Source organism: Pteropus vampyrus, unplaced genomic scaffold, assembly GCF_000151845.1.
Source record: "Pteropus vampyrus isolate Shadow unplaced genomic scaffold, Pvam_2.0 Scaffold36, whole genome shotgun sequence".
Classification (NCBI taxonomy): Eukaryota; Metazoa; Chordata; class Mammalia; order Chiroptera; family Pteropodidae; genus Pteropus; species Pteropus vampyrus.
In genome coordinates this window covers 1,928,971-1,950,300 of record NW_011888817.1, presented here as the reverse complement: position 1 = coordinate 1,950,300, position 21,330 = coordinate 1,928,971, and the positions used below count along the sequence as shown (strand labels likewise).

At 37.8% G+C, this 21,330-nt stretch overlaps 1 protein-coding gene and 1 long non-coding RNA gene across 3 annotated transcripts in view; both read right to left on the bottom strand.

Annotated features, from left to right (window-relative positions):
* The window catches only part of CDC42 (cell division cycle 42), a 38,928-nt gene extending 21,595 nt beyond the window's left edge, over positions 1 to 17,333 (bottom strand). Inside the window, exon 1 of one of the 2 annotated variants that reach the window (XM_023529420.1) lies at positions 17,195 to 17,333. The gene's annotated coding sequence lies outside the window, so the exon portion shown is untranslated. The remainder of the gene's footprint in view (positions 1 to 17,194) is intronic. The other variant, XM_011357538.2, reaches the window with a different exon arrangement.
* A 665-nt stretch (positions 17,334 to 17,998) lies between these two features.
* On the bottom strand, positions 17,999 to 21,226 carry LOC111738214. The gene is made up of 2 exons (XR_002779780.1): positions 20,895 to 21,226; positions 17,999 to 19,785 (listed from the first exon to the last, which is right to left on the bottom strand). It is a non-coding gene; the product is annotated as an uncharacterized LOC111738214 (long non-coding RNA).
* Positions 21,227 to 21,330: the final 104 nt, after the last annotated feature.

The following is a 21,330-nucleotide window of genomic DNA, read 5'->3' as shown; positions in this document are numbered from 1 at the left end:
GATAAGTTGATTAAATAAGATAATATATGTATGTAAAGTATTTAAAACAGTGCCTGGCATACAGTAAATGCTTAGTAAATGTTAGCTATTACTTCAGTGATTAAAGAAACTTTTAAGACAATATAAGTTTTAAAACATCAACAATTCCAACTCAGAAAGCAGCACATTTTTTTTCCAAAATAATTACAGTACTCATTGTTCCTACTAAAAATGAGTTAAATATAGAGCTATCATTACAAAAGTGGTCATTCCAGAGTTAAGTTCCAATTTAATTAACTATTCTACAAAGCATCTGACATGTATTATTAATAATTTCATGTATTAAAATGTCACCAGATGACCCACAAAGGGGGAGGAAGCAAGTTACCAGGGAAGAGACTCTGTTTTGCAATACGTACAATGCCAGCTTCAACGACACAGAGGAAACTAGGCCAGACATGTTTGTATATCCTGTTAACTTCCCGTTAAAACAACGTCTAATCACTATGGCAGCTAAGAGGCTATGTAGTTCCAAATACCATTTTGCTATTCAAAGTGGAAAAGTTATTTTGCACAAATAACTAAACACTTCCCTTTTTAATAATGAAGTTCATTTGCACTAGAACTTAGAATTGGGGTTAAGCAACTTAAAAGCATAAAAAATGATTCTGCCAATCACAAGAAAAATAAGTTGTAAAATAATGTATACCTTCTACACTTCTCTATACCCATCACTCCATCAGCCAGCCACACCACAACCCTTATTTCCTAGATTCTTAAATGCTTTGGGGGTCCAATGACTCTTTGAGAATTTCAGAACTAAAGTCCCTTTAGTTTTCTGGGATCCTTGAGCTCTAGATAAAGAATGAGAAGCTTTTTTTAAGAGAAATATCCCTTAATGAACTTAACCCCATCATTTTGCAGATACTCTAGTCTAAACGCAAAGGACTTGCCCCAAAGCCAGAAAGTTAACTGCGTTGTATCCTGACATTCTTTTCCAACTCTTCAAATATCTGGCACATACAGAACAAGCCACATAAAGACAGTTCTTGTTGAACATTACAATTTGTTTCCAGAGTCCTCCATAAACAGGAAATAATCTTAGAGAACTGTGGCATTTATTCAAAAAGTCAAAGCAATACATATTCTGCTCAAAGGTATTTGCCCTAATAGAACGCCAAAGCAGCTTAATATGATCAGCAGTTGCCTCAGTGTTTAATAATAAATGTACCCATTCCAATTTGAAAAAAAAAATTGTAATTCTATAAAATATCTTTCAATTAGTAAAAAATAGACAACCTGTGTTGGAAGAGACAGTCATCCATGGATTTCTCATGCTCCTAACCATCTTGCTGGATATCTGAGAATGCAAAGGCCCTGACTGCTCTTACACAGGCCATAGCAGAGAGCTGTGTTTGCAACAAATGACCTTGAAGGGCACATCAATGTCTCCTTCTGGGACAAAGAGCAAGCTTGTTTCTCACTTGCTATTAAATAGTGGGTTCCCCAAGCTCAGTGTTTCTCTGCTGTGACACAAATTCACTGCATCTCCTGCATGGAAATTTTAGGGATAAGGAGAAGCAACACACACACAACTGATCTCCTGCTGCTGGCTGCGCCTTAATTAAATCCTTTGTCTCTCACCCAGTCTCATGTCTTCTTCCAGTATTCATAAAACAATACCAGACTAAAATATTAGCTTGTAAGGAGAGTGAAATAAAATCCAAGACCCTGTTTACTTGATTGAGCTTCGTGAGAAATAATCATTTTGTTGTGAATTTTTTATGTGTAAATATAGCAATTAGATATTTCTTAAAATAATAAATTAGAAGCTAGGTAAGAACACCTGGTCTTAAATATTTTATTCGTTATCTAATTTTTTTCCTTTATAGGAAAATCCTCCTGAGAAAAAAATTTTAAGACATTTTTCCACCTTCTCACTCCCAAGCCAACCAACACATCTTCTCTAGGAGCTGACTGGTTGCTTTAATTTGTTTATGTTCCACAAATGTCTATTCTAACAGGAAATTAACGCAAATCATAATCCTATCAAGAAATATGATTCCTCTCAGTGATCTTATAAAAATAAGAAATTATGTATTAACTTGTTTTACTTTAATAAGGCTAATAAAATTTTTAATTTTTCAAAAAGCAAACAAATCTTATTTTGTTCTCTTCTATCCTTGAATAGCTGTTAGTAACCTTACTTTCCCCCAAAACTTCTACTTATTCACCTCTAGAAGCAAGTCAGTATAGACATTTAAAGGACAAGGTCTCCATGGAACATGTCGAAGAGCCCTGTTGTTGCTTTTCTCTTGTTGATTTTTGACATGAGATTGGTGAATACATACAAATTGGCAGATAGTTCACCAAAAAAATAGTGGAAGAAACCAGAGAAACAGACTCAGGCAGAAAGTAAGTGACAACAGCACTACCACAGCTTTTGATTGTTGGAAAAATACTAGGGTTTCCCTCCACCATCCTGTATGTACTTTTCAGATGCATAAAACAAGTTTCTTTCAGTTTTTGACAAATACATACCACCTTGAATTCTTCATATATACATACAAAATGGCTGCAAAACTCCTAGTATCTCCAGCTGCCAATTAAATGCATTAACACATAAAAAGTGTTGGATGGCAAATATTAAGCACTTAAAGCATTTATTCAAATTGCTCCATTTTCTGCCACTTGTGACAGAAACTGACATTATGTTGTGAAGTCACAACCTACATGAGAAAGCTGAGAGGCAAGTCTTAAGGTTCTATGTGTCCTTGAGATGACAAAAATGAAACGAGGAAAAATGCTGACAATAGCACTCATAAAATGAAAGATTATGAATCTATGTGGTAAAAGATGTTTTCGGCATTGCTAGACAAGTTTGTTGTGTCAGCTTCATTCCTGAAAATGACTTCACTCCAAAATGTCTGATCCAGTCAGAATGCAAATCCTTATTTTTACTATAATGATGAGTTTCCCTTCCTCAAATTGGCAAAAAGGAAAGAACGCCAGCCAGTCATTATTTCACATATGACAAGAAAATAAATAACATTTAAAAATCCAATTAGTTCATATTTAAATAAGTTATATGTTTTAAATATAATATGTCAAAACAATTTGGAAAAATTAAAAAGTGCAATAACATATAGGAGTACTAAGTGGTTGATTAGAAGAGAATGGAAATTACAATGAGCTTTTCCCTCAAAATATTCAAGACTAGTAGATTTATTCACTCATTCAACAAACCCTATTAAGCATCAAATAGGTGCAAAGCATTGTCCTACACATAGCCATATTCCAGTATGCCTGCAACAAAGTCCATGTCCTCTTGGGGCAACAATCCTAAGTAGGGAATGCCAACAATAAATAGACATCATCCCTCTCGTACCTCCCAACATAGTCTTCCTTCATTACATTACTGATAATGACACCTTTATATGCAATTTTCCCATTCTGGGAAAAATTTAGGGCAACATAATTCTATTCTCTTAATTAAGAAAGGGCAGTTTCGTGCAAAAGACCAGATAACAAAAGATAAAAGCATTTTGCTTATCCCAAATCTCAAATCTGGATTTGCCACAGTTGAGATCTAGACAGTCTGGAGGAAAACAGGATTGACATTGCTCAACCAGTTTCTTTGCATCTTACTCTGCCCATCTAATCAATTGCCAATTGCCTGTTACTATTTAAATGATCTAACATGGTTTAGTTCTTATTTCAAAGTTTATGCCTTTATTCACATCATCTCTCCAAACCATGGATGTCTGACCTTACAACTCATCCTATTTCTATGCTAACTTTCCACCCCCAAATCCCATCTTATCTGAAACTCCTTCCCTAAGTATTTCAGCTATCAAAAACTGCCTCAATTTTCTGAACTCCCATGGCGCAGCCTTACCTCTTAAATCTCATTATTTCTTACTCCTCTACTTCACTCTCCATGCTCTAGCTACTCAGGTCTCTTTATAGTTCTCAAACATGCGAGGCCCTGTCCTGCCTTCAGGTGTTCATATTTGCCAAGAATATTCCTTACCCAGTTCTAAAAGCTGCTGACTTCTTATCCTTCAGATATTAGCTCAAATCATCAACTCAAAAAATAATCCCCCTAAGCACATTATCCAGAGTAATATCCAATTCCCTCCTTCCCTACTTCTATCATATTGCCCTTTTTATTCCTTTTATAGTATGGTTTTAATCTATAATTATCTTGTTATTTGTTATATTACAGTAAGGGATACAGATAAAAAATAAGAAAATTTCTGTAAAGGCAGGGCTCTGCAGTATGTATTTCTAGAAAATAGCTCAGTACTGGGCACAGTAAATACTGAACAAGTGAATCACACTGACTACTTAATCATGCTGTTTTTATGCTAATGGGCTTGTGCTTATTCTAATATTTTAGGATCTCTGAGAGAAAAATTAGGCTTATAGTTCTTTCCCTCCCAAGTCACCTAATACAATACTGAGCATATACTTAGAGCAAGAAAAAATAAAAATTAAAAAAATTTTTAAAACCTTGTTAACTAAAGTAATAACATGAAAAAAAGCATATGATTTCTAAAGACAAGCAAATATGGGTTGCAATGTCAGTTCCACTTTAATGTGTGGGATCCTGGCAAGTTACTTCACCTCTATATCTTAATTTTCTCATCTACACAATAACATCTAACTCAAAAAAAATTGCTATAAAGAGAAATGAAGTAATGTATATAAAGCAACTAATATATCACCTGGCACAGAGTAAACGCTTAATATGGTATCTTATCCTCATCCCCAATTAAAATTTGCAAAACACAAAATGGCCCTATGATAAATATTAGAACTACTACTGTTAAATGAAAACATCTAAACACTACAAATAAGAGGAAACTCAGAAAACCCGTGCTTCTACTTGACAGGGTTATTTGCTAACTTGATCAATCCTTTTTGAAATCCTCTCACTCTGATCTGAAAGAACAGTTTAAACTAAATTTCATCTTTGTAGCCAGAGAATTCCGAATGTTACAAAAAGGATTGTAATCCACCTCTATTTTAAGAAGAGACAAAATAACATTACTTAATCATACAACAAACACTTATCAAGTCTCCAATATGGCCAAGGAAGACAATACAGAGTAGCAGTCAAGCACAGAAGCTTTCAAGTCAAGGAGCCCTCAGCTCATAACCCCATTCTTGTATGACTTTGAGCAAGCTATATAACCCCTTAAAGACTTTATTTCTCCATTTGTAAAACAAATAGCATTAACATCATAGGTTGTAAGAATCAGTTACTCCTCTGTAGGTAGCACTTAACTCTCAAATATGAGCTCTTTTTTTATCATTGTGAAATAACTCAGGTAAGCAGTCAACTGAGAATCTGATTAGGCAATCTTGTGTAGGGAACTGTGTTTATATTCTATCAAAGTGCTAACTGAAAGTCAATCATGTATCTAGAAAACAAAATGTGGTTTCAGATTAGGACATAATACACAAGACAAATTTTTGCTTTCAAAAAAATAAAAATACCAGAAACAATAAGGAACAAGGTTTCTATATACAGGCCAAAATGTAACATTCTTTGACCAGACAATTCCATTTCTAAGACTTCTCCAAGTTTGCAAAGAGGTAGGCACAAAGATATTTACCACAGCCTGGTTTGTAAGAGCAAGATTAGAGATCACATACATGTGTACCAACAGGGAACTGGTAAAATAGGTCATAATACAAAGGAATATTATTCAACTATTAAAAAGAATGAGCTATAGTGCCTGTTATAGATTGGACTGTATAAACCCTCCTCCCAAAAAACTGATGTGATGAAGTCCTAACCCCAGTACCTCAGAACTATGACTGACTGTATTTGGAGATAGGGCTTTAAAGAATTAAGGTAAAATGAGGTCATATTGGTGAGCCCTAATCTAATATCACCGGTGTCCTTATAAGGACGTTAGGACACAGAAAAGAGGAAAGACCAAATGAAGACTCTAAAAGTAGGCCATTTATAATCCAAGAAGAGAGGCCTTCAGGGGCAATTAACTCCTGTCAACACCTTGATCTTGGACTTCTAGCCTCCAGAACTGTCAGGAAATAAATTTCCATTGTTTAAATCACCCAGTATGGTACTTTCTTATGGTAGCCCTAGCAAACTAATACAGTGCCAACATGGAAGATCTCCAAAATATATTAAGTTTTAAAAAGCAAAGTGAAGAACAATGTGTATAACATGTCAACTTACATGAATTTTTAATGGAGAGAACACATATATATACTTACAGGTACAGAGACTATCTACAAAGACACATATCTGCTAGATAACAGTGGCTGCTTCTGGGAAGGGAATATGGGTGTGTGGGACGGGTAGACTTTTCATCATATTCTCTTTTCTACTGAAGTTTTCACCATATGCATATAATATTTCCTTTAATTATAAAAACAAAACTACTAAAATGAGAAGATCTCTAAGACACATCCAACAATTAAGAATAACACCATCAGCAAACCTAGTCTAATAACTAACAAGTCCTGATAAACCAAACTCACCAAACTCACCAAAATACTCGACCTATTTCACTAGCGTAGGCATTTTTTTTTTTGGTAGTTTCTTTTCACACCACTTGTCTTAATAATCTACTTCATCCACTTAGTATGACAATGTAAATCACTCAATTTACCAATGTATTTCAACAATTAAAACATTTGTATCCCTCTTTAAAAATAATATATACTTCAGTTAATTTATCCAAAATGAAGAAAATACCAAGAAACAATGGAATACTATAACATTAAAACAGTTAATGCAACAGAAAAAAAATGATTAAGTATCAACATACCACAAGATGAAATACTATGTACATATTAAAAGTTGTGAAGACTAATCAACATAGTAACACAATGTTATTAAAAACATATACTACCACTGTTAAAATTGTATCCTAATGTGTAAAAAAACAAATGCAAAGAGAGTTTAACAGCAGTTATGCTAGCACTCGCTCACATGTGTGTGTTAAAAAACAAGACCAAGCACCTAAGAGATCTTATACAATCTTCACTGCACCAGGACACAAGTTAGGACCTTCAGCATGTTACAATAGGCTTCTGTTCTTCCAAGAAACAACTCTATTAACTATAAAAGTCAGCAAGGTATTTAAATGCCTATTATAGTACTACAGTGGGTAAGACAGAAACTCTGTCTTCAAAGGCCTTCAAAACATTTTAGTAATTTACTGAATGCCTACTCTGTGCCAAACACTATGCTAAACAACTTGACATACATCACTTCATATATCTGATGAGTTATAAGCAGAAGAGGCTAACACGACTGCAGCAGTCTGACTGCTACAAAATCACAAGTGCTATAAACTACAAGTGCCAGATTTTCAGAAGAGTAAGAAATATGGGTGGTCTTGAAGAGAGAATAAATCTCTAGTTAGATGGAATATCAGGAGAAAGGGCACAAGCACTGCCAACCTGCAAAGTGGAAGAAACAAAACAAAAAAACTGTTTGAGTCCAAGTCATTAAAGACTGAAAGCGAGGCAGAGGAGTTTTAATTTAACCTGGAAGGCGAACAGGAGGCTATCATTTCTTTCTTATCCATGAATATCAGTTTTTTTAGGAACATCGATCTTGTACCTGTATTCTAAGGTGGACCATCAAAGGTAACCAGATAAAGTAAAGGAACTAAGCTAAGAAACTACTTTAATAAGAAATCTTAAAGTCAGGCTATTATGTTCTTAAAGCATTCGTGTAAGAAAATAGGCTTTTCAAAATCGGTATACAAATTCTGTCCTAAGTCTATCAAGGATGAAATCACGTGCCAGCCTGTATCAGAAATGCTACATACAAGCACACATTTGCAGCAAAAAAAAATAAGTCACTATACTATTCAGGCAACAACACACACTGTAAAATGAGCGAAGGCTGAGAACCTTCCTTTGAAAGGTTACCAGGTGAGATGCCAACTACAAAACTAATCATGATCATGTAGGCTTTGTTATATCTAATGAGACAGAGGTACCTACACTCAGATTCTCATAGTCTGTTTTATAAACCACAAATCATTTTTTAAAGAACAAGACAAAATTATCAAGATTCTGAATCAAAGCAGTCTACCAATTTTGATGTAAAAACCTGTTGTTAATGGTAAACATCTACAGAAGCATTCAATCACGTACTTTAAAAAATAACTAGACAGACAATAATAAGTGATGCTATAACAGTTGCACCAAGACCTGTGTCAATGCAATACAGCTGGCATGATGGCAGATGTTTCTGCCTGGTTGCAAAGTAGTGAGTAACTACATAGTTCTATCCACTAAAAGAGACTGAAACAACAAAGAATTGCAAACACTGAAAAATAACCAATATGTGTTGGCAACAAATCTGCCTTTTCAAGCGTACTTTGAAACCAAGGACACTACCATAAAAGCACAAACTTCTGCCTTGACCATCAATTGTTTCAATGGAAATTATGCACATACACCGTATTTTGGGAAACTAAGCTTCTATAATGGTACTCCAGCTGCATGACGGAATGCATTGGTTAATATCTATTTTTAAAGCTTTCACATAAAAGTCAGCATAACAGTACTTGTCACTGCTGAAAAGTGATTACAGTTGCTCCTTCTACCTAGAATTCTCTTGCCTGGATGGTTCATTCGCATTCCCTACAGGTCTTCACTCAAATGTCATTTTGGAGCTAGAACTCCTCTGACTACCTTATTTTTAAAATGCACCCCAAGTTCTATCAAACCCTGAAGCACTCGACTGTACCTCACCCCCAGCCCTCCCTCATCTTCCTCCTCCTCTTCATTTTTCTCCAAACATTTACCTCTAACACACACACTAGTATGTAAATTTCATAGGGCTAGATTTGTTTTGGTCTGTTTTATTCACTGCTATATCCCCAACAGCTAGAACAGTGATGTTCACACAGCATGTACTCAAAGGGTTGTTGAATTCATAAATAATATAGTATGGGTTAGAAATGCAGCAAATCAAAAAACGTGTTCCTTGGACTCAGAATATACCCTTTAATGGGTCCTTTAGGCTCTTAAACCCTCTCCTATTACTACCTGGATAAAGAACAAAAAAAAAATTTTTTATAACTTTCTGAGAGAAAAATCCAGTTCCAAAGGCAAAGTCAAAACCACAGCCTGAATCAACTAAGCAGTTAACACCAAGTGTTTAAAGCCACCACCCCGTATCACAGAGAATAAATGATCATCATGAGCAACCCATTCTGTTCTGGGAATCCACAATTGCACCAACTTTTAAACTATCAAAACATACAATCTCCTAGAAAAAAGCAGGATGCCCCAAACTAAGTGTATCACATTATTTGCAACTATATCAAAGTAAAAGAGTTAATGTAACCAATCCTACAGTCATTTTATAATTACAACAGGCCTCTAATTTTGAAACAATTTAGATTCAAATCAATTAAAAGTGTATAATGTATTTAAACATCACATAATTGCCAAAGATCTTCTACAGAATCTAGGTCTTCACAAAAATCTTTGCCGCTGATTAACTCTATTTTAAAAACTACTTCATTATAGGTTTCTTTTCTTAGATTTTTGGGGTTTTGTTTGTAAAGAATCATCTTCATAGATAAAAGAGACTGAGCTAGAGAGGCAGATTTATATGTCATAAAAACAGAAATGAGTCCAATTTCTCCAACTGAAAGTAGCAGAGATAAGAAATTTGGTGTCAGAAAACTTTTTGGATCTTCAACTTATGTCACATCCAGGATACGAATTCATCTTGATCCTGAAGAAAGCTTAGTCAATTAAGCAAATAATAGTAATTTTTTTTTAAGAACTAAGACAGCCCAACCTAAGCTCCTACACCCAACCATGATATACAAAATTGTCTTTCCCCTACTCTCCCATTTCTCCCAGATAACTGGTAACACAGGTATAAGTAAAATAATTTTCCTGTTCCTGGCTCTAATTTAACTAGAACCATGGACAAGTTTTTAGGAGAAAGGATCTTCATTTCCATGTCATACACACAACCAGAAAAAAAAATTAACCTAAAACATGGGATTGGGTGGGTTTTGTGGGGGAGAAGTGGGAGGATTAGGTAGTATGTGTGACAGGAAGAAAAAGCAAAAGAAATATGCCAAATTATAAAATACAAAGAATTTACAGATTACTGCCACAACCTCCTAAAAACTTAATTTCTCATGTATATGAACAACTGTTTTTAAAAAACAAATTATCTGGAGAGCAAATAAAACAGTTAAGAATTATGTAACTTTACTGCATTAAAATATTGGCTTTGAAATTACTGCAAGCTTTTCAGAATACGAGGAAAAAAAAATAAAATACTCAAACTAAAATCATCACTCCAAGAACAGAGGAAACTGGAGACAGTGACTCTATTTCAGAAGTTTCTGCTGCAGCCACTGGACAATCACTTCAACAGTCCCTAATACTGGACAGCTTCTCCCTTCCAATACCTTGCCCCAATTTTAAGTTGAGATAGAGCTATTCACCCATAGGTACCCCGAGGATATATTTTATATGTAACACGCTCGGTTCCAACTCAAGAAATTGCAAATTAGCAATTTCTATACAACAGCTGTTAATTAGGGCTTAGGCAAGCATAATTCATGGCCTCTGCTGAAGTCTCTACCATTCATTCACCTGCCTCAGAAACTTGAAAAAATGTTTCCCATTTTTCTATCCTTTACAAACATTGTCTGACCATACCAACAGCCCTTGAACCTAATGGAGATTAATAAGCCACCAGACACCAGTGTCTCCCAGTCCATTTTCTCAAAACTTTAAAGGGCATTCCATGTGGGTTGGGGAGAGGAAGCTCCATCGAACAAGAAACACTGAATTAAACAAGATTCTCTGACAATCTAACTTCTCCAAGGCTTTAATAAACATATACATTATGAATTTCCAAGGTATGGATATAGTAAGTAGGATTTCCAATTAATCTGACACCCACCCCCATGGAAACATCTTTGAGGTATTCTGAAACACATTAGAGAAACACCACAGTAATCACTCTTAAAATTAAAAATTATTCACTACTCCTTATCTCTACTGGTTTATAAACTCCTAGAATAATCTAACATTCCCTTTGGCCCTATGATGAGAACAAATAAATATGACCTTAAATAATTCAAACACTTCCACAGCTCAGTTTATAATATTTATACTATTTGTATACCCTCTGAAACATATGAGGGTTATTTTAGTGATTTAAGTCCTAGTACTCTAATATTCACTGGAATCACCCATTTTTTCCTAGTTATCAAATACACAGTATTTTACATTTTAAAATCTAAATTTATTATAAAATTTAACCATTAATCTTAAACTCCACAATAAAAATGTGGTTTTCTGGCAAAGGAATAAGTGATAAAGATCGTTTAATTCCACTTCAAGAGATTCTAAAATTGAGCTCCTCTCCAATAGCATTCAGCTAGTGAAACAAATACTAGTAGCGCTAGTGAAGTTGTATTACAATGAAAATCCCTGAAACCACAGATAATAATTCTTTAAGAAATTTTATTCTTTTACTTCCTATTCCTCTTCATCTGCTTTTAAACAGACTTAAAAGCGAACCAAAAATTTACAAGTATTCTTAAATCGCCAACCAATAAAGTGAATGGACTGTAGCTGAAAACCTATTGTGCTTTCTTCTATAAAATGTGTCCTTTTCTCATACTCCTTTAACTACTTAACATAGTATTCTTTTATACCACCTCCATCTCTCATCCTTTAATTTGGTTGTTACTCATTTGATCTGTTCTCAATCTCTTTTGTTTCTACAAGGAGTTAACAGTGATTATCTTTTTAGCTGAAAAAGACAGCTGTGGTTTAACATCTAATAGTAGATGGCTTCATACTGCCACTTGGGACACTGGGAATGGACACTGGTAAGTCTGAGACATTGATCCTCCATCTCTTTTGGAGTCCGCAGTCAGCCAAAAGCAGCCTCATCCATTTACTCCTTTATGGCATACAAATAGTTTTCTGCCTGTCTTAATTTCAAAAGGTTTAGGAAACACTACACGAGAGCATACACTGCAGCAGGTTAGCACTGGTGAATTTCTCCTACAGTAGTTTAGGAAAAGAGAAAGGTTATTAGAGAAAAATTCAATCTAGTCTTTACATACAACAATAATTTCTCAATATGGCAGCTCAGACTAGATTTTTATTAACGTTTTCCCTTAACATAGTCAGCATTATAATGACTACATATGGCGTATGGGTAGTAGACTTTTCGGGGTGACCACTTCATAAGTTATATAACTGTCCGATCACTATGTTGTACACTTGAGACTAATAGGGTTTGTCAACTGCAATTGAAAAATTAAAAATTTTTTTAATGAATCTCTCATTTGCCCGGAGAATACTTGCTGGTGGTGCTTGCAACTACAGCTTTTACCTCGAGATAACTCATGGATTACAGTCCTATCCTTATCCCCACAGTTTGCCATGAAATACTTGCTTTTATTATTATTTTTGTATCACTCTAGTATATTAATAGTCTTTGGAAAAAAATGACATCATTCTATTTACAGCATTCTGTTTTTAGTAGTAGTATTTCCAATTACAAAATATAGTAATTCTCGATCGCTGAAAATGTCAAATTCTAGAAATCGTAGCATTCCTACACCTGTTAAATTAACACTACCAGCTGCACTTTTTTTTCCTAACTGGGAAAAGAGTTAAACATTTTCCCTTGAGATTTGAGATAGTTTACTTTAGTAAAGAAAGCAGAAAATATTTTTTAAATGTGACCAGCTAAATGCCAATTTTGTATTTGTATTTGTATTTCACCTGTTTTCATAACGAAAAATCCTGATCATATTCTCTTCATGAAAATTAGTTTCCAATAAGAAGTCATCAGAGTTCAAATGTGTAACTGATATACTAAACTAGAATTTAAGATTATCTAGTTATTTCTAAGTGGGCAATGGCATTTTAATAACTAAATGATACATTTGTTCCTGATGAGCCCAGGCATGAGGCGATTCTACACAATAGGCAAGAAACTATAATAATTTTTTGAAAACCAAATAGGTTTCACATTCACTTTGATTATGATCCTTGCAATAACCCATGGTACACTGCCTAAAAGAAACCAGGTTATACTTAAGTAGGGGGAAAAAGGAATAAAACACGCAACATTTTTCTGAAATTCCTTATGACACCACTCTGGCAGTCCTGAAGAGGGTACTTCAAACTTTAATGTGCATAAATATCTTATTAAAATGAAGGTTCTCATTCAGTAGGACTGGGATGGAGCCTGAGATTTCTAATAAGCTCCAAGGTGAGCCTCTGCTGCTGGTCCACAGACCACACACTGCATACTTAGGACCTTACACCCTTGCTTCTAGTACACTGGTTAGATAATGAATAAAAATGTAAAGCAGGCAACAATTTCCACTTCATTTAATAATTGAAATGGTTTCATGAAATTAATCTGGGGAAGAGATGGTTATTAAAATGTTGTTTGGAGGGAAATGCAGGTAGCTTCTCAAAAGTGGGGCCTAAGAGAGATTGTAATAAGAGCAAACACCTACCGAGCACTATGTGCCGGTGCTTCACACAGATTAACTGATTTGATTCTCATTAACACTGTGAGGCAGGGACTATTGCTAGCCCTATTTTATAGAAGGTAAACCTGAGTCACAAAGATATAACTTAGATTGCACATAGCTAATAAATGGCAGAGCCAAGATTTGAACCCTCACAATCCAGTTCCAGAGTCTACATTTTTATTCACTAAACTAGCAGTATCTCTCTCAAGAACATACAGCAGCAGAATTAAAATGGCAAATCATAATGGATTACTATTAGAGAAAACAATACAACTGTTAAATTTAGTGTTAAAGCAGAGTGAGCAACAAGGTTCTCTTCAGGTGACTCCATCGATTCTTGGTGAATACCATGACTTAAAAATATGCAGTTTTTTGCTATCTTAGAAACTGTTCTGCACTTCAGCATAACAGCTAAATATTTGAGGGAAATGTTGGTGGCTAAATACTCAGTTTTACTTCATGAAATAAGCAGTTTAAGACCAATGTCCCAAGGGCAACTAGTAAAGAAGAGTTTTGACATCCAGGACTTATAATAGCAGCAGTGGCAGACACAGCTGAAATGACAAGTAATGAAAATTCCTTTAGCAAAAATATTCTGGACTGAAGGGATGAGTAACTAAAAGTAGAAACTGGTAAGGGACAAAACATAACCAGGAATTTGATACTGCTGAGTAGAGAGGAAGAAGTGGAAAAAATAAGCTGCTCTTTGCAGAGGAAAGAAACAAACATTAAAGTCTGAATAATTTTTTGGAGTATAAGAACTAACCATCAGAAAAGATTTTCTAAGCAACAGTAAACTCTCCAGATAGTACAGATGCAGAAAATTCTGGACTAAACAGATGGATATAGTCAAACAAAAGTAGATTAGTAATCATCACTTCAATGAACCCAAACATGGATATGGCTGAGCAAGCACAAAAACCTCAGGAAACCAGCACACAGGCATATAGAATACGCAGAAAGAGAAAGTTACCCTCTGACATCATCAAATTCATTCAACAAACATCTCTTGAGACCTACTATGTGTTTGGCATTGTTCTAGGTGCTAGGAATTCAGGAGTGACCATGCCAGGTCAAAGCCCTGCTCTAATTGAACTTAAATTCTAGTGGGGAAAACTAACAGATTTGTAATAGAATACTGAATATTGAAGGCCTATAATGAAGCCCTTTAATATGAGGATATTTATGAGAAATAAAATATTAACCCCCCCGCCACCCCCTCACCCCCCTCTCCTGCAGAGGCCCTGTAACCTGAAGTGCTCATTAAGTGCTTGGTCCTCATCCTTTCAGATAAGATCCTAAAACAATAAAGAAATGCATTTAAAATGTATCTACAAATAAAAGTGCAATTTGACTTTTACTTCCAAGAATACCTATAAATACTACTCTCAGACAGGCACAGTAAATTGTACTTCAAAGTTTTACAAATGCTAAAACTCTTGTATCAAAACATTTTATGTGTAACCATTTTTTAAAAAAAGAGAAATGCTTTTCTGGTTATAAAATTGTAAGTAGGAAAAGTATCCAAATAAATTTTGATGTTATAAAAAACATCAAGATTTGGTCTCAGTGGGTTTTAAGAATTCTCACTGATGTTTAAGCCCCCTGACTACCCTAGGCTGTAACTTGTCTTAGAGTCCCAAAAACTTAGATTTAACTGAGTACAGCTGTTGGTTATTAAGTCAAAACATTTTAAAAGGATGTGATACCTTTTAGGTCTGAAGAAATTGCTGGAAAAAAAGCTCATTTTTAACACTCAATTACTAATCTATCTCCTTGCCACAGTCTAAACACTGTAAATGCAAACTATTCTGTTACCTTTTAAGAGGAAAGATACAAATTGATGTATGTATATTTAAACTTCTTAAATACAGAAGACTCAAGGCAGCAGATAAGTGTTCCATTTTTATATTCTTAAAACGAGATAAATTATGGCAAACATATTTCAGAAGATCCAAACTCCACACCTATCCAATCAATCTACAACGCCTAAACACTACAGAAAGCTGACTTAAACCTACTACTTCTAAGTGTTTTTAACGAGCAATCTGTTCACACTATACAAATGAAACAATAGGAAAGTACTTGTTCCAACAAGAACTACCCTTACAAGGCATTACACAATTGGATTTCATTTGCTTTACAATGCTAACATTTTTCAGTGCTACAGTACTCTGTAGTCAATGAAGGATGTACCTAACAAGTACTGCGATCTCAAAATATTACTCGTTTTTCTAGTTAAAAATCTAAAACTCGTTTTAATTACAAAACTAACTGTCTAGCAAGCAAAGAGTAGGGAAAAAATGAATTTTCTTCTCACCACACCTATGTCACAAAAAACGAACTGGAGTCAACTTGAATATGTACTGAATCTGTAAGTCATACGGGAGAAGTTAAAGTCTGGGAAAGTCATCTTGGACCAAGGTGCTGCTGACACAAATAAATTCACTTCATTCAAGTACAGGCAAAGGAATTTTTAAAGTTATTGTCTACGCAAGTGACTGTAGGTGTTGTCTTATGCTTTATTTCCTAGCACAAACTAATCTTGCGATTTTAAACCTTCCTGGCTTTTAGGTGCATTTGAGACGCTGGGACTTGAAAGATCATCTAAATACGATGCACTGGAAGCAAGCAAGATATCCAACTAAGGCCGCAAAATACTGTCTTGATTTGGTGAGTCCCTGACTTGCAGGAGTTAAAACTCTCATCCCTTATATTGCGATGACGTAATCTTCCACACTGCATTTCTCTTGGACTTAAAGGCGAGGAAAAAACAAACGAACAAAGAAAATTTCCCCCTACTAAGAGGAATTAAACAAGCAGCAAAACGGCAGTTTCGGAAGGTGGTTAGGTAACTCCCTGAAAAGGAAGCTTCGGCTCAATAAGCAGGGAGAGAGAGTTGGAGAAGCAAACGGAAATGGTGTTAGGAACTCAACCTAAGGCAAGAATAAAGCAGACTGGAGAAACAGTGATCGGTCCCAACCCGCCCAGACTAAGCGTTGGGCGGCGAGGTTGCAGAGGTAAGCGCGTCGCAGGCAAAGACGCGGGTAGCCAGCAAGCCGCCCCCTCCCCGAATGCCACTTCCCCGCCGCGCTAGCAATTCCGCTCCCCTCCCCCCGCCCGCCGCAAAATGTCCGCGGCAGCGCCGGGAGAAGCAGGAAGTCAAAGCCGGGGCGCAAGGGCAGACCCGGCCCGCCGACACTCCCGTTCAGCCTGGCGCCCACGAGCGGCTTCGAGGTCCAGGGCCATCGCGCCCCGACCCGACGCCCTCCCTCGAGGCCCGTGGAACCGGCCGGGGGAGGGGAGCCCGGGCTACCGAGATGGGTGTGACCCCTTCCTTCCGCCGTGGCCGGTGACAGCCCGGCCCCGCCCGCGCCCTCAGGCCGGTACCCCGCGCCCCGGCCGCGCTCCACTCTGCGGAGCAGGCGCCCCCCGCTTTCACTGCTGCGGCTCCCTCCCCTCCGCTCCCCGAAAGAACGCGGACCCGCGCTCACCCTGACGGCGCCGCGCGAGCCGGGCATCCCCCTCCCACCCGCGCCCCGCGCTCTCAGGCTTCCCGGGGGTCCAGAAGCGGGGTATCCCCGCGGACTGGGACAGGAAGGGGGCGCCAGGCCCGGGACAGTGGGGGCGCCACTCTCGCGGGGAGCCTCGGGCCCCGCACTCACCTCAGCTTCTCCGCCGGGGCGTTGGCAGCACTGCGCGGGGTCTCCTCAGCTGCCGGACAGGGGCACGCGCCTGACGTCAGCACGCAGGCGACGTTCGGTTGGGTACCCGCGGAAGTGGGAGGGCCCGGGAGGTGAGCGGAGGGCAAGCGGTTTGAGGCGGGACCTGAATTCATCCACCGCCCTTGTTCGCGCCGCCTATTGCGCTTGGGTCCCTTGTTCGCGGCTGGGAGCCGCTAGTCTTTCTCCCATGGTTGTATTTGTAATAATACTGTAAATAATCGTTTGCAAGCACTTCCACTAACATTTCTTTTGATCCTTGCAACCTTGTGAAGTAAAATATCATCATCCCTATTTTGCAGAGAAGACAAATGCTTCTCGAAAGGGGACAGTGACATGTCCGATACTACACTGCCGGTGAATGGCCCAGGTTCCCCAGGACTGTATTCTGTGGGTCCGCGTGGCGTTAGAGGTGTTCTCATCTCTGCGTACACCTCTATGCCCCTCACCCCAGCCACATCGTCGTCTTTCGGTTTACAGACTTCCTCCCAACGGCAAGGCTTTACACTCACTGTTTACCCTGCCTGCTTTTTACCAGCTCTTGGGTTGGCTCTCAGCCCTTCTTGAACATCCTATCCTCACAGCACCTGTTTATCTTGTCTTCTCTGCTACTGTGCAAGCTTCGGGAGAATAGGCACATTTGCTGTCGCATTCTCAGATGTTTCCTAGTGTTAGAGAAAAACTTATCTTAATAGTTCATTTATTGATAATACCACAGATATTCCAATATATTTAATTTCATAGCCATATTTTTTGGATTTTTTAATTACACAAGAATAACTACATTTTCGAGTGTTTAGGCATGGTGCTAACGACTTCGCATGTAAGAGTAGCTAATTTACTACTCAACAACCATTTTATAAAAACTAGTACCCCCATTTATTGATGCATGAACTGAGGCTCAAAGGTGGTGAGACTTGCCCAAAGACTCCAAGGCATGCAGTGGCAGAGCTGGGACTTGGACCCAGGAGGCTGGCTCTAGTTGACCAGTACACTATTATACTATCCAGCAGGTTTATGATAGAGAAATCAAAAGATAAGCTTCAGCTGCAGTCCTACCCCTAATACCAACTATTAACATTTTGGTGTACATCTCAGATATTTGTATACATACACACACATCTATTGCACAAAAACAGATTGTAATCTGTTGTAAAAGCAGATTGTAATCTGCTTTTCTCTTATAAAGCATATAAAGCATTATTTGAAAAGGCTGTATTCTAATGTATGGGCATTACAATATTTAACCAATCTACTGTTGGAATTTAGTTGTTCTGGGCTATTATAAATTCTTGACTATTATAAATATACGCAAGTTTAGTTTCTTAAACTTGAGGGAAAACTGGTTGTCTTTTCTCCCTCTGCAAGGCCAGTTGGCAGTGACCTTTACTTCATCCCATCTCACAATCCCATGAATGTCCGCAAACAATGTCTGCCTTTTCCATCAACAGCAGTATCTTGATGGGGTGTCACCCAACTACTTGACTTTTCCTGCCTTTGTTCTGGGGACAAGAACTCTCACTTAGCACTTTGTCTATTATGTTGTCAGGTTTGTGTCAGAAGGGCCTTCTTAGAAGCTGAAAACTTGGAAATGAGGGTGGGAACAGGGGTTGGAGCAGGTAGGAATTTGGGAATCATGTAAAGGGTGGTGGCAAGTACCACACAAGGGCAGACATGGGAAGCAGTGATGACAGTGATCATCAGGCACCTTGCAGTTGAGAGAAACCTACTCAACCTGGCTCAGGGAGTATAGGGAATTTACTGGCTAATGTGACTGCAAATTGAACCAGACAGCATCCAAGGGTTCAAACAGTGCCACTTGGATTTAGTTTCATTGTGTCCATTTCTCAGCTCTGTTGATTCCCCCTGTCTTGGTCTCATTCTCAGAAGCCCCATCAGCACCACTGAAATTATCTTCTGGTTCCCACCTAATCCAGGTTCTGTGGTGCCTATATCTGCTTTGGGTCCCTGCACTATTGTACATCCAGGGACTCCCAACTTTCTCTGAATCATAAATCCTATACCCACAGAATTAATATCAAATTCCTAGAGACTTCCTTTGAGAATCTGTTTTAATTCATTTTATACAGCACAAACTTCATCTTCCCAGATCTCAGCTCTTATTAAGTCACTCCCCAGCTCAGGGACTCCCAGTGTTTTTTCCTTTCTCTTCGAATTAAAATTCAAAGTCCTTTAGCCAGGCATTCTGTGTCCTCAATGATCTGGCACCAACCTGCCTTTTTAAAGTTATTTTCTCTTCCCTTCTGTATCAGTCAGGGTTCTCCAAAGGAACAGAACCAATTGGAAAGATCTACATCTCCATCTATCTATATCTATCTATTTACCATCATATACATATAATGGAATTGATTTACACAACTATGAAAGCTGATAAGTCCCAAGATCTACAAGGTGAGTTGACAAGTTAAGAGACCGAGGAGAGCTGATGGTGTAGTTCCAGTCTAAGTCCTAGGTCCTGAGAACCAAAAGAGCCGATGTCTCAGTTGCAGTCCAGTGACCAACAGCCTCAAGACCTAGGAAAAACCAATGTTCCAGTTTGAGTCCAAAGCTAGGAAAAAAAAATCTTCCCTAACTCGAAGGACAGTTACTTTTTTTGTTCTATCTGAGCCTTCAACTGATTGGATGAAGATCATCACATTAGGGAGAGCATTCTGCAGTACTCCATCTACCAATCCAAATGTTAATCTCAACCCAGAACACTCACAGACACACCTAGAATGTCTGACCAAATATTTGGGCACCCCATGGCCCAGTCAAGCTGACATATAAAATTAACCATCATACCTTCCATCGCACACCTTGTGCTGCAGCTAAACTGAATTAGTATTATGCGTGCAGGTACCATATCTTGCCTCTGTGCCCCTGCTCATGCTGTTCTCTTTGCCTAGAACACCTTTCTCGCTCATCCATCCTGCTATCAAGTCCCACTTTCCTTGCCACCATGAACTATCCCTTTTGCCAACACTGACCTGTGTCCGTTCCCACCTCATGCCCTGCAGATTCAGTGGTTCCCTTCTGTGAAACTCCTATTCTTCTCTCATTTAAGTACTAGCCTAGACCTCAGCTCTGAAGCCTTCTCTAACAATTCCAGACACTAATCATGCCTATTACACTTTGTATTTCAAGTATACCATATTGGAATCATTTATATCTGTGCTAACCATTAGGCCATGAGCAGGCAGGGATCTTATTCATTTTTGTATCCTTTGACCTGGCACACTGCTAATCCTCAAAAATGTTTGATAAATAATACATGAATGAACACAGTGCCACTTCTTCCACAAAGCCTGCTTTGCTTCCCACTGACAAAAGTGATCTCTGCCTCTTGAAAACTCCCATAGCACTTCTTTGGGAACTTCTTCAGGCCCTCATTCTGTGTGTCCCCAGGCTGTCTCTGCCCTACTACAAGTTCCTAGGGCCAGCCGCAGTTTTAGATGCATCTCCATGCCCCTCACCATACTCTTCAGGTACGTAAACACAGTGAGCACTTAAAGTGGGCAGAATGAGAGAAGCCTCAAAAGTACATCTGTTGCCAGATGCCAAAGACCGCAAACCCACCACCATCTATTTCCCCAGGGCCTGCGAAGATTCAGAAATGAGGATCCAGTTTAAAGAGACTCACCTTCAGTCTTCAGATTTAGGATTTACACAAGGGAATTCTAATCTAAGACTTGTGTGATTCATAGTTTGTAAAACTGTAAAGAAAAGCCAGGAAGTGATTATTATTAAAAAAAAAAAAAAAATCCAGCTACCAGCTGTGTCTAAAGGAGATTGTAATCTGGGAGGCATGGGGAGTGCAGGGGGATTGTGTTGGCAATGTTTTATTTTATGACATGGGTGATGATTATATGGATGTTTGCTTTGTAATTATTCACTGTACTGTACATTTGTGTTATGTGCTTTTTCTCATGGGTACTATTTCAAAGAAATAAAGGTTAAAATAATTCAATTAAAAAAAAAAATAAAGTCTCACTGCTGTTAAGGTTGATGTTATGTAAATTCCCACCACTTAAGAATCAAGCCTACCCCCTTCCATTCTGATGTACTGACTGGTCTTT